Source organism: Bos grunniens, chromosome 11, assembly GCF_055505025.1.
Source record: "Bos grunniens cultivar Pamir isolate PY7600 chromosome 11, Bosgru_T2T1.0, whole genome shotgun sequence".
Taxonomy (NCBI): domain Eukaryota; kingdom Metazoa; phylum Chordata; class Mammalia; order Artiodactyla; family Bovidae; genus Bos; species Bos grunniens.
In genome coordinates this window covers 11,258,873-11,272,385 of record NC_141175.1, presented here as the reverse complement: position 1 = coordinate 11,272,385, position 13,513 = coordinate 11,258,873, and the positions used below count along the sequence as shown (strand labels likewise).

Below are 13,513 nucleotides of genomic sequence, written 5' to 3'. Positions count from 1 at the left end.
CAATAATGTTGGCCGACACTTACTCATTCAACGACTACATTTATTGAGCACTTGGTTAGGCACTCTGTCTAGGTGGGAGGGATAGAGTCAGTGAACAAAACAAACAAAAACCCTCCCTTCATGAAACTTACATTCTAATGGAGGGAGAATGATAATATTATGAAGTAATATTAAAACAATAAATAATAACTAAAATAATTGAGTAGTATGGCTATGGAGAAAAATAAAACAGTAAATGCTGGGGTGAATTGTAATTTGACATAGGTACGTTGTTCACACGTGGCTCATTGATTGGTTATATTTGAGCAGAAATGTAGCTGCCTGGAGAATAATTAATCCTTAGTGAACTACTTTTTAAATATGATGTCTTTGAATCCTTAAAACTGCCCTATGAGGTAAGTATTCTAATGAGTCCCATTTTATAGATGAGGAAGCTGAAATGTGGGGGAGAGCAGTAATTTGCCCCAAATGCCCTGGTGAGGGAACAGCTGGATTGAAACCTCTGAGCCTGGGCTCTTCCTATTTGCCTGTTACTCTTCTGCTTTTTCCCTCTTGTCTTCCATCAAACCACTTCTTCGAATGTCAGCATCCTTTGGACCTTGTTTTCTAGACTCTCTCTGCCCTAAAAAAAACCAGCCTTGGGACTTCCCTGGTTGTCCAGGGGCTAATACTGCACACTCCCAATGCAAGGGGCCCTGAGTTTGATCACTGGGTGGGAAACTAGATCCCACATGCTCCAACTAAGACCCAGAGAAGCCAGAAAACAAACAAACAAACATAAAAACCCCAGCCTTAGCCAGAGCCCCACCACCGCCCCAAGGAACTTGCCCCAACCTGGGGATGGGTGTAGAAGAGTTAGGCAACTCAGCTGTGACAACCTAAAGAACAATTTAGTTTAATGCTCTGCTCACATTCAGGAAAAGCAAGTTGCTTCTCTTAACTGGCAGTGTCATTAAAAACTAAAAAAGCATGAACACACTGAATGTGAATTTTTCCATGTTATCAATTCTGGGTAAAACATTGCTCGTGCTGGCCATTGCAGATTACCTTTCAGGAGCCAGAAGGAAGCATGGAAGAAACATGTTGCTTAGAGGACAAACGGAAACAATGCCCGCAGAGGCCACTCTAGAAGTGAGAAGGGGAATAAAATATCAGAACTTCATTACCACAAGAAAATAGTGTGGTTTGGGTTTGTGCATTCAACACGCTATAAAACCAGAATAGGAATTTAAAACTTGCCTTAAAGTTTCCCTCTCACATTTATGGAATAATTAAATCATTTTTTGCGTGCACCCATGTCCTTTGAAGGTAACACTGACCCTAAGCAGTAGCTGCTATAGTTGTACCCATTTCAGAGATGCGGAACTGAGGCTTAGAGAAGCAAATTGTTCAAGATCACCTGCAAAGTGAATATTTAAACTCAGGTGTGCTGAAAGCTTCATCTCATAACTATAAAATGCCTATCTGTCCCATATAAAGACCTTGTGAAGATCAGGTAGATGTTTAAACAGAAGTCGTGTGAATCACTGTATATTAAACATCCCTTAGAAATACAGCGGAGAAGGCGATGGCACCCCACTCCAGTACTCTTGCCTGGAAAATCCCATGGACGGAGGAACCTGGTGGGCTGCAGTCCAGGGGGTCGCAAAGAGTGGGACACGACTGAGTGACTTCACTTTCACTTTTCACTTTCACGCATTGGAGAAGGAAATGGCAACCCACTCCAGTGTTCTTGCCTGGAGAATCCCAGGGACAGGGGAGCCTGGTGGGCTGCCATCTATGGGGTCGCACAGAGTCGGACACTATTGAATCGACTTAGCAGCAGCAGCAGCAGAAATACAGACTTTCCTGAGTAGAAATAGTCATCTTCCCCCTATCCATTTTCAAGCCCCCTTAAAAGAATACCCATAGAGTAAAATGGTTTCTAACTGGAAGGGGATGATGGTAAACTACAAAACATTTAAACCTTATCAGGTTTTCCTATGCTACATTTTACTTTAATTTTTCTCACTTAATGTAGATTACTTTATTATTTCATTCCTAAATTAAAATTTTATTTTTCTCAAAGTAATTGTGCACAGAGATTAATTTTAAGACCAAAAGGCTTATAACAAAAAGCTCTTATATTGTATTTTCTGTTACTTTCTTCTCCCTGATTCTGGTCCTCAGGATATAATATGTCTGCTAGGCTGTGAGATTTTTTAAAAGCTCGATTTAGTCCCTTTCTATTTGTTTTGGGGTGTTGTGTGTGTGTGTTTGATGAAAGCTGTGGTAATTTATAGCATTTCTTTTATGATGAAATCATTACTGTTAGAGAAAGGTAAAAATGCACTATCTCAAGCCAACATATCCCTTTTTTTCTTTTGGTAATTAAAAATTTAATTTTTAAACCAAAGTTACAAATAAGATTTGTTTAATACGCCAAATAGTTCTAGCCACAAGACTGGTGTCTGCTGCATCACGGCAGATCGGTCCTCAATAAATGAGGGAAAATCGAAACCATTTTACACTGAAGATCCCGGTGGTGCCTGATCGCCCAGCAGCATCTGCTTCTCTCCCTCTCGGATACAAAGCGGGCAGAGTCAACTTTATAAATCCTATTACAGAAATGGGCATCTTTCCCCAAAGGGTGCATAAGCATGCACGCTTTCCTACAATATCTGAAATACCAAATGAAGCACATTTTAAAAAATTTTCTTACGGTTTGAATAGAGTATGAGAATGCATTTCCTTTTGAGCTGGATCCTAAGATCCGGCCAAATACTTAACTAGGGAAATGCTCACACATCCCACAGTGCGCGTTGACATGAAAGACTTTGCTTTTCTCCTCAACAAGAAACCCCCAGAGCCTTTCGTTGTATGATTGAAGGTGCCAGGGCTCTTCGGTCACTGGCTAACAGGCGGTGTTTTGCATCCTGAGAGCTGTACAGGGTGCACGCGTGCTCTGCGCGGCGCAAAATCGCCACGGCTACGCAAGAGGCTCTTCCTAATTTGGACGCATTGGAGCCGACAATGGCACCATTTTCAGTGATTGGGCTTTTGTTCTAACTCAAATGCGAAAGGTCTTTAAGGTGATTTTTGTACCTCTGGTTTTATTGCCTGAATATTCAATTTTTAGTTTTCAATTATCTAAGTATACAGGACATGGTATAGGATCTGAATCTTTTTGAAATTAATTGCCATGTAAATAAAACATATTTCTGTAGAATGCACTTACTCATCATTAGCATGCGAGAGTTTCCAGTAAAATATCTTTAGTATTATTTTTATTATTAACATATTTACACTGTCACTCCAGCCCTGCACCCTTTGTGAATCTGTTTTTAAAATAAATATGACCTGATACCAGAGTGATTGGTGCAATAAAAATGCATGATGTGAAATTAATCAAATATGGTTGGGTTCAATTTATAAGGGACACATTAAGAAAAATTATTTCTTGTTCGGGTATGCCACTCTAGTGAATCAAACAGAACTGCGTATATTTCAGCAAGATACATGTAAAATCCATTCATTCAACAAACATTTATTATGCATTTACTGTGTGCATCACAGGGGATAAAAACCAAGCTGAGCAAACAAATTCACACATGAAACAGCTGAAGACCATAAGCAACTGCATAATTGTGGAATAAACGTTCACAATCCAAGGATTGCAGAAACAAAAGCTTAAGTAGCAGTAGTGCCCTGGTAAAGGGTGTGGGCCTCTGGATTTATTTCAGTTTTTTTCAGGAAGTGGCCATTAATTTTTGTGTGAAAAAATGAGAGCAGAGAGGCATAATTCATTGTGAAGATAGGTTTTATATTCTGTATATGTGAAGGAAATAAATTTCTAATGCAATAAAACAGAATGGAAAAAAGAAAGAAAAAAAAAAAAAAAACCCAGCTTGGTCTTTAGAGTCAAACAGACATGGGTTCAAATCTCAGCTCTGTTACTTACTAGCTGGGTGACTTTGGGTCTATTCTTTGGTTTTGTAGAGCTTTGGGTTTTCTTATTTACAATATGGAGATGGTAAGGTCTTTCTAATAGGATTGTTGTGAGAATTAATTGAGATGATGTCCTCTGTAAGCATTCACTAAGTTTATTATCATAGTGGGGCTGAGGGCAGTCAGGGAAGATGTGTTGGAAACTGCTATCGCCAGAGTTGTTGACAAAGATGAATGGTTGGAGATGGTGTTCTAGGTGGAGGAGACAGTATGGACAGAAGCTGGAAGATAGGGCTGGAAACCAAGTATTCCACTCATTTCCAGGGATGGGGTTCTGCTTTCATACTACAAGAGAGCCAGCTGAGTAGAGATAAGCCAAGTACTCGGGGACAATATCACTACCATTCAGGTGGCTTAAACATAAAGAATTTCTAGTCAGATTAGCAAGGAGCATCCCTGGAGAACACCTGCAATCACTGAGATAGAACTCAGGACCCAAGACTCTGATCATCTTAAAGGCTGGACTTCCCCTGCCTTTTCCAGTACTATACACTACAGCCTAGTACAGGGTCTTGTCCAAGGGAAGCAATCAATAACCACTTGATGAATGAATGAGTAAACCCTTGTGTCCTATAAAATGCAAACAACTTTTTACCTACTAGCTACATAAACTCAACCCCCGTGCCTCCATTTCTTTAACTATAAGACAAGATAAGTACCTATTGACCTCTCAGGAGTGTTACGAATATCAAACGCATTAATGTTTGTAAAGGGCTAAGAACAGTGCCTGGCACCTGGTCAGTTCTATATCAGTGTTTTTAAAATACAAAATAAATAACAATGTTAAAGGGTTCTGTGTGGAACTTTGCTGGAGGTCCAGTGGTTAAGATTCTGCCTTCCAATGCAGGAGCACGGGTTCGAACGCTGGTCAGAGAACTAAGGTCTTGCATGCCTCAGGGCCAAAATTTTTTAAGGGGGAGGGGGTCTTATGACAATTAAATTAAAAAATGCTTGCAGCCAATAACTATTTGTGGAGGGAAGTGAAGAGGGAAGGACCTGCCAATGCAGAAACCCCACCCTAAGCAGGCTCAGAAGTACCCAGATGCAGACTTAACAGGACCTGATGACTCTAGGATTTGTCTTCTTGAGCCAAGCATGCAGTGGGCCTGGGGGAGCCCTGGACCTACCTGTCCTCCTGCTTTCATCTCCCCTCCACAAACTCACTGGTACCTGATGATACCTTTAACCCAAGGCTGTGACCTGGGTCCCACACTATCAGCCCTGGACTACTCTAGGGCCCTACATGGCTGTATCCATCTTTGTACTTATGGCCAACAGCTCAAGTCTTACTTCCAGTGAGATGGAATAGATCCCCATCCCTTTCCATTCTCCTTCCTCCTCAGAGTGATAGTCCTGCCGCCTTTGTGGATCACAACTTCCCAGAAATCCTATTGGTTCCAACCACCAGAGTGGACCCCTTGGCTATCAACACAAGATGGGCTGAAACAGGGCCCACCATGCCCATTGGATATTATTGTTCAGATGGCTGCTCACCCTCCCTGGCATCAGCCATCAGATTAGTCAGGCCACTGAGCTCAAACGCTGCCAACTCGATAATTCATTCATCTGTTCATAAATTCATTCCCATATTCATTTGACTATTGGTAACTCAGTTCTTCCTCTATGCCTAGTGCATAAAGATGGAGACACTGAGATCATTCACATAGTGTTCTTGCACTCAGAGAACTCACAGTCTAGTCGGGGAGAGAAATAACTCACAATAGAGGGTAATTAGGTGTAAAAAGATCCATATAGTCAAAGCTATGGCTTTCCCTGTAGTAATGTATGGATTTGAGAGTTGGACCATACAGAAGGCTGAGTGCCAAAGAACTGATGTTTTCAAAGTGTGGTGCTGGAGAAGACTCTTCAGAGTCCCTTGGACAGCAAGGAGATCAAACCAGTCAATCCTAAAGGAAATCAACCTTGAATTCACTAGAAGGACTGATCCTGAAACTGAAGCTCCAATACTTTGGCTACCTGATACGAAGAGTTGACTCACTGGAAAAGACCCTGATGCTGGGAAAGATTGAAGGCAGGAGAAGAATGGGATGACAGAGGATGAAATGGTTGGATGGCATCACTGACTCAATGGACATGAGTTTGAACAAACTCCAGGAGATAGTGAAGGACAGGGAGGCCTGGCTGCTGCAGTCCATGGGGTCGCAAAAAGTCAGACACGACAGTGACTGAACAACAAAGCGCAAAAATAGAAATATATAGAAGGTAGGAGAGACAAGGGAGATTTAGTACTCTTATCTGGGAGAATCAGGGAAGCATTTCCAGAAAAGTGACATTTGAGATGGATTTTTGGAGATGGAATCGGATAAAATCAGAATCATTTTAGATCGAGGGGTGAAAAGGCATGGAGGGATCAAAGGGAGGAGCTAGGCTCTAAGATAAGGTTGGAGAGAAGCTGGGAGTAGTGGGCAGAGACCAGATGATGGAGAAGGTTGAATATGGGGCCAAGGAGCTTAAACCTAATGCTTTTTGGTGAAGGGTTGTAGGGGACCCTGTGTAGTGCTGCCAGGCTCCCCCTTCACTGGAAGGCTGGTTGCCGTGGTTGCTGGGAACGCCATCCAGAGGCAATGGTCAGCTGTCAGGCCCGTTTAGCTTTTCCCTCTGCAGCAGACAGCCACCTCATCCAAGGTTATGCCCCTCTCTGGCAGGACAGCTGACATTCTAGGACTGATGGATGCAACAGTATAAAGGCCCAGCCCTCGGGGCCCAGCATTGGACAACTCTGAAGGCCTATTCTAGTTCAAAAGGTCCCAGTGGGTTTGGCTCAGACTGTCATTGGTTCGACATTGAAGTTCAACTTCTCCCCGCCCCGCCCCCGGTCCCTCCTGCTTTCTTCCCCTCTCCCATAGGAATCGCGACCAAGAGCAGCGTCACCCTGGGCATGGATCTCACCCTCTCTACTCAGAACTTCATTCATCAGGCATCCACCTCTCTATATCTCCTACTACAAGCGCCTACCTGTGAGGTATTTGAAAACGCTTCCTTCTCTTTCATACCCCCTACAGGTTCTCAAGTCCATGTGGCCTTCCAGTTCCTGCCCTCTAGCTCTGCTCTGCTTGTCAGGTGCTGCTGCTGCTGCTAACTCGCTCAGTCGTGTCTGACTCTGTGTGACCCCATAGACGGCAGCCCACCAGGCTCCCCCGTCCCTGGGATTCTCCAGGGAAGAACACTGGAGTGGGTTGCCATTTCCTTCTCCAATGTGTGAAAGTGAAAGTGAATTTGCTCAGTTGTAACTGGCTGTTTGCGACCCATGGACTGTAGCCTACCAGGCTCCTCTGTCCTTGGGATTTTCCAGGCAAAAGTACTGGAGTGGGGGTGCCATTTCCTTCTCTGCTTGTCAGGTGAATTTCTCCAAAAAGCTGTCAACTTCCGGTCTGCAGTCCTCCCTACCAATTCATTCCTTTGGTGACTCCAGTGAACATCTGCCACGCCCCCCATCTCCACTAAAACCTTTCACCAGGGTGCCAATACTCACCATGTCTTTAAATTCAGCGGATACCTCTTTGACCATAACTCAGTTGAACTGTTGACTTCTCTCTTCTTAAAACACCCTTAGTTTCTGTGCTGCTGTGTTTTCTAGTTTTTCTCCCACCCTATAGTGGCTCCTTTATTTCTCCATCTGTCCCTAAATTATTGGTGCTCTGTCACAGATCCTCATTTTTCTCACTTCTCACACTCTTTCGGTGTGATCTCATTCATTGTCATGACTACTAACACCATTGAGATGTTAATAATTCCTAAATCTCTTTTTCTAGTGCAGACATCTTGCCTGAGCATTACATCCACAGCTGCCCATCAGACATCTCCCCTGGGTCATTCTGCAGGCTCCACAGGCTCCAACAACTGAATTTGTCACCCTCTCCTCAAGCCTTCATCTTTCTCATCAGTAAATCTCTGCTTCTGCTGTTCCCCAGTTCTTCTTACCCAAATTCCCCAGGACCTCCCTGATCATGCTCCACCAGCTTCATCCTAAGCTTAACCCACTTCCCTAACTCCTGACTCAAATTACACCTAATTCAAAGTTGAGTCATCTACTGGGAACCAGGTTGTGGGGGCTCAGTTAAGAATGGGGCTCTTGGGACTTCCCTGGTAGTCTAATAGCTAAGACTCTGCACTCCCAATGCAGGGGTATGGGCCCAGGTTTGATCCCTGATCAGGGAACTAGATCCTGCATGCTGCAACTAAAAGTTCACGTGCCACAGTGAAGATCAAAGATCCCCACAAGCCACAACCATGAAGACCCCGTGAAGCCAAAAAAGAATGGGGCTCTTGAAAGACTCCCTGACAACGTAGAACCAGAAACTGGACAGCCTTCAGGACCCTGGAGCTGTCCAGCTCCTTTTCTACCTTGTCCCAGCCTCCCTCCTTTCCAGGCTGTACTGTTTTCTTCTTTCCGAGACTGTTCTGTTTATAAGTGGCTTTTTCTGCTTCTTGCTTTGCTATTGACTAAACATACTGACTTGGAGGTCTGGGGGTTACATGTCCTCTATTCAAATAGCCAGCAAACAAATCAGTGTCTTCCAGTTGCAAGGGCATCAGTTTCTCAGAAGAGAAATGGTTGGGGTTAGCTCCAGTCAAATGCTCATTGCCGGTCTGATAAGCTACAGCTAGGAGAGTTGGGCTCTGGCATAGGAAACGTGGTTATAGGGACACATAAGGATAGATGTGAAGTTTAAGAGGAAGTAGTGCTGTGCAGTTAAATAACATGATTTTACAGCCCTGAATAATCACAGGTGACCAACATTCCCAAGATGTAGAAAACTTAATTTTAGGCAAATATCTAACTTTTTTTACTATGTATCTTATGGCTTTGTAAGGATCATTTATTTATTTCATCTCCTTTCCTCTTTCCATCTTATTGTGCTAATGAGTAGCAACATAATAGGAAGAATATTATAAGGGAAAATATTCCATGAGACTGTTTCTAAAAACTAAAATCTTAAATATACACTCAAATACTACTTTCTCCCATAACACAGTTATTAATTATAATAATAAAATAAAAGGTGTTTGAGTGCATTTTAATCTTTTCTGCATTAAAATCTGACCTAGAAATTCAAAATAGAAGATCATCAAAAGTATCATCTACTTGTTTCTGACAGAAGGAAGTTTATAACTGGTGCATAATATCACCAGGAAATCTCTGATGGCCCCCTTATGGTTAAAAAAAATTTTTTTTAGAAAATTTATTTTCAGATCAGCATATTGTAGCATAATTCTTAAAGGAACTTTTACTTTAAATCAGTTTTATTGTAAGCCTAGAAAAGAAATGGGACTACAAGATGAACAAAATCTTGACAAGAAGCTAGTGAGAGAAAAAGAAATATACTGTGGGACCACTTGGTTTTAAGAAATGAAACTCTGGATTTATGTATCAGCTTAAAAAAAAATCTCTCTAGGCACACGGTTCAGCAACTGTTTAGATCTTATCTAAAAATTTTAGTCTGTTTCAAATGAAAGCAGATTTCTTTGTTTCAAGATAGTGATTTTGTGATTCTTTATTTAACAAAATGTTTCCTAAGCATCAATTAGATATCAATTAGTAACAACTAGGTATTTGTCAGGTATCGAATATCAAAAGAGCTTTTTTTCAAGGTGTAGAGTATACAAGATATATTACTAGAAGCTACATTAAGAAGTACAGCCTCTATAGAAAATAGTAAGGCAGTTCCTGATAAAACTTTAAAACAGAATTACCACATGATCCAGCAATTCTACTTATAGGTATATACAGGGGAAAAAAATGAAAGCAAGAACTCAGACACTTGAACACTCACTTTTGTAACAGCATTACTCATGATAGCTAAAATGTGAAAACAACCAAGCATTCCATTGATGGAGGAATGAATAAACCAAATGTGATACAGACATATAATGGAATATTATCCAGCCTTAAAAAGGAAGAAGCTCTACAGGAAATGCTACAGCCTGGATGAACCTTTAAATTTTTGTGCTAAATGAAATAAGCCAGTCACAAAAGGACAAAATATTGTATGGTTCCATTTATGTGAGGTACTTATTGCAAATTTATAGATACATAAAGCAGGAGAGTGGTGGCAGGGGGCTGGGGGAAGGAGTGATGGGGAGTGAGAGTTCAACGGGTACAGAGTTTCAGTTTTGAAAGATGGAAAAGTTCTGGAGATGGACACTGGGGATGGGCCCACCAGTGTGAATGTGCTCAGTGCTCTCGGCTGAAATAAAGATTTTTAAATGGTTAAAATGATGTTATGTATATTTAAATACAATTAAAAGGGTACACATTTATAAGAATCTGAATGATGCTTGGAACTCAAAAATGAAGGATTTACTTCCTTTTGGGGCTTAGAAAGGGTTTCTAATGGCGACACTAGAGCAGGGAGACAACATGAATGGTGGAAATGGTTGGAAATCTCTAGTTCCAGTTCCACTCGGTCACTTAGTAATGGGGGGATCTTAGGATAGGTAACATAACCCCCTTATAGGCAGTGTAACCATGGCTACAGTCCATGGGGGTTATTTACAAGAATGCTGAGCCAGAAGGCTTGTTTGAGTCATAGTTCATTCACCAGCCGCGGGGCCTTGGTCAAGTTATTTGACATCTCTAGGTCTCAGTTTCTCTAACAATGAATAGGGAAGTCAATGCCCAGTTCACAGGGTTGTCACGAAGGTTTAACTAGATCAAGCATGAGAAACCATTAGCATAGTGCCTGCCACAAACCAAGTGCTCAGTAAGTGTCAGTAGCTTGTTATTTCCTGAGTCTTATCTACAACATGGGTTTACTATGACTTGTCTTAAGATCTTTGAGTTATTTTGAGGCTTGGTAGAGATACTGTAAGTGAAACAGATTAGACAGTATTATTGAAGAGGGTAAGACTTCGGTATGCATTCTCATTGAAGGGAACAGTATAAGGAAAAGGAAGAATTCTGAAAGTGTGGGGCATTAGGACTGATTAATACATTCAGTATATGGAAAGGAACAGGGGGAAAGATGGCTAGAGAGACAGAACTGGGAGAGCTTATTTAGGGCCTTGAAGGCCTGGCTAAGAAGCACATCACAGAAGTAGATCCAATGTGAGATAGGGCAAGGATCATGCCATGATTTGATTTGGTGTTGAGAATTAAATTTGGAGGATGATGCCTCTCTTGGTCAGGTTGAACTGCTGTAACAAACTACTTTAGCCTGGGTGGTTTAAACCACAGTCATTTATTTCTCACAGTTCTGAAGCTGGGGAAACCTGAGAGGTGCCAGCATGTGTGGTTCTGGTAAGAGCCCTCTACCTGGCTTGCAGATGACTGCCTTCCCTCTGTAGTCTCACATGGCAGAGAGAGGAAGCTCTGGTATCTCTTCTTTTCCCTTTTTTTTTTTTTGGTGGCTATGCTGGTTATGCAGACTTCTCTTGTTGTGGATCACAGGCTCAGGAGTTGCAACACGAAGCTAGTTGCTCTAAGGCATGTGGGATCTTAGTTCCCCACGAATGCGTGCTAAGTCACTTCAGTCTGTACGACATTTTGCGACCCCATGGACTGTAGCCCCCCAGGCTTCTCTGTCCGTGGGATTCTCCAGGCAAGAATACTCAAGTTGGTTACCATTTTCTCCTCCAGGGGATCTTCCTAGGGATAGAATCCGCCTGTCTTACATCTCCTGCATTGGCAGGTGGGTTCTTTACAACTAGCACCGCCTGGGAGGCCCTTAGTTCCTCCACCAGGGATCAAACCCGCTACTCAACAATTAGACATTTAGCCACTTCTATATGGCTTCCCCAGAGAAGGCAACGGCACCCCGCTCCAGTACTCTTGCCTGGAAAATCCCATGAACGGAGGAGCCTGGAAGGCTGCAGTCTATGGGGTCGCTGTGGGTCGGACACAGCTGAGTGACTTCACTTTCTCTTTTCACTTTCATGCATTGGAGAAGGAAATGGCAACCCACTCCAGTGTTCTTGCCTGGAGAATCCCAGGGATGGGGGAGCCTGGTGGGCTGCCGTTTATGGGGTCACACAGAGTCGGACACGACTGAAGTGACTTAGCAGCAGCGGCAGCATATGACTTCCCCAAAGGCTCAACAGGTCAAGTATTTTTGCTAGGAGAATCCCATGCACAGAGGAGCCAGGAGGGCTACAGTCCATGGGATCACAAAGAGTTGGACATGACTGAGCTCATGTGCACACACATACTGCATTGGCTGGCAGACTGCTTACCACTGCGCCAACAGCAAAGTCCTCTTCCTTTTCTCGAAAGGGTATTAATCTCATCCTGGAGTCCCCACCTTCATGACCTCATCTAAATCTGACTGCCTTCCAAAGGCCTCACCTCCTAATGCTATCACATTATGGGTCATGGCTTCAATTTACTAATTTGGGGAGGGGCACAATCCATAGCAGCTCCCAATGACACTTACCTCCTGATAATCGTGTTCTGAGTCATCCTCTTCCCCTGGACTGTAGGTTAGATCTAGTGACTTGCTTCGAATAAAGAGAACACAGCAAAAGTGTTAGTATGTCACTTATGAAATGAGGTTATAAGAAGACTGACTTCTGGGACTCCCCTGGTGGTCCACTGGCTAGGACTCTGTGCTCCCAATACAGGGGGCCTGGGTTTGATCCCTGGTTGGGGAACTAGATCCCACATGCTAAACTAAAGAGTCTGAATCCCACAACTAAAAAAAAAAAAAAAAAGACTGACTTCCCTCTTGCCTGTCCTTTCTTGCTCTCTGGCTTCCTCACCCATTTGGAAGCCAGCAATCATGTTGTGAGCTGTCCTATGGAAAGACCCAGAGATTGAGGTACTGATGTTTCCAGCCAACAGTCACTGAGCTCCTGAGAGCAGTCAATAGCCATGTGAGTGACCTAGGAAGTGGATCCTTCGCCTGCCAAGCTTTGAAGTGACTATAAGCCCTGGGTGTCACCTTGTTTGCAGGCTTGTGAGAGCTCCTAGATCAGAGGCACCCAGCTAAATTATATCCAAATTCCTAACATACATGAACTTTAAGATAATAACTGTTTGTTGTTTTAAACATTCAAGTTTTGGGTACTTTATTACATAGCAATAGCTAGTTAGTCCGGAGAAGGCAATGGCAACCCACTCCAGTACTCTTGCCTGGAAAATCCCGTGGACGGAGGAGCCTGGTAGGCTGCACTCCATGGGGTCACTATGAGTCAGACACGGCTGAGCGACTTAACTTTCACTTTTCACTTTCATGCATTGGAGAAGGAAATGGCAACCCACTCCAGTGTTCTTGCCTGGAGAATCCCAGGGACGGGGGAGCCTGGTAGGCTGCTGTCTATGGGCTCGCACAGAGTCGGACACGACTGAAGTGACTTAGCAGCAGCAGCAGCTGGTTAATTCAGAGACTGCCCTGACTTCAGATGCCAGCTGCAAGTTCAAGGTTCCCCAGACCACCAGCACTTCTGACCAACCTGCTACAAGTTTGGCTGTTCCCATGGTTCAATACTATCTGGAAGGACAGAGAACTCTGAAAAGCACTACACTTATAATTACAGGTTTATTGTAAAGGATATAAATCAGGACCAG

The 13,513-nt window shown here is 43.1% G+C and overlaps 1 long non-coding RNA gene across 1 annotated transcript; it reads right to left on the bottom strand.

Annotated features, from left to right (window-relative positions):
* Positions 1 to 879: 879 nt before the first annotated feature.
* On the bottom strand, positions 880 to 13,073 carry LOC147362531 (uncharacterized). The gene is made up of 2 exons (XR_015136330.1): positions 12,381 to 13,073; positions 880 to 1,125 (listed from the first exon to the last, which is right to left on the bottom strand). It is a non-coding gene; the product is annotated as an uncharacterized LOC147362531 (long non-coding RNA).
* Positions 13,074 to 13,513: the final 440 nt, after the last annotated feature.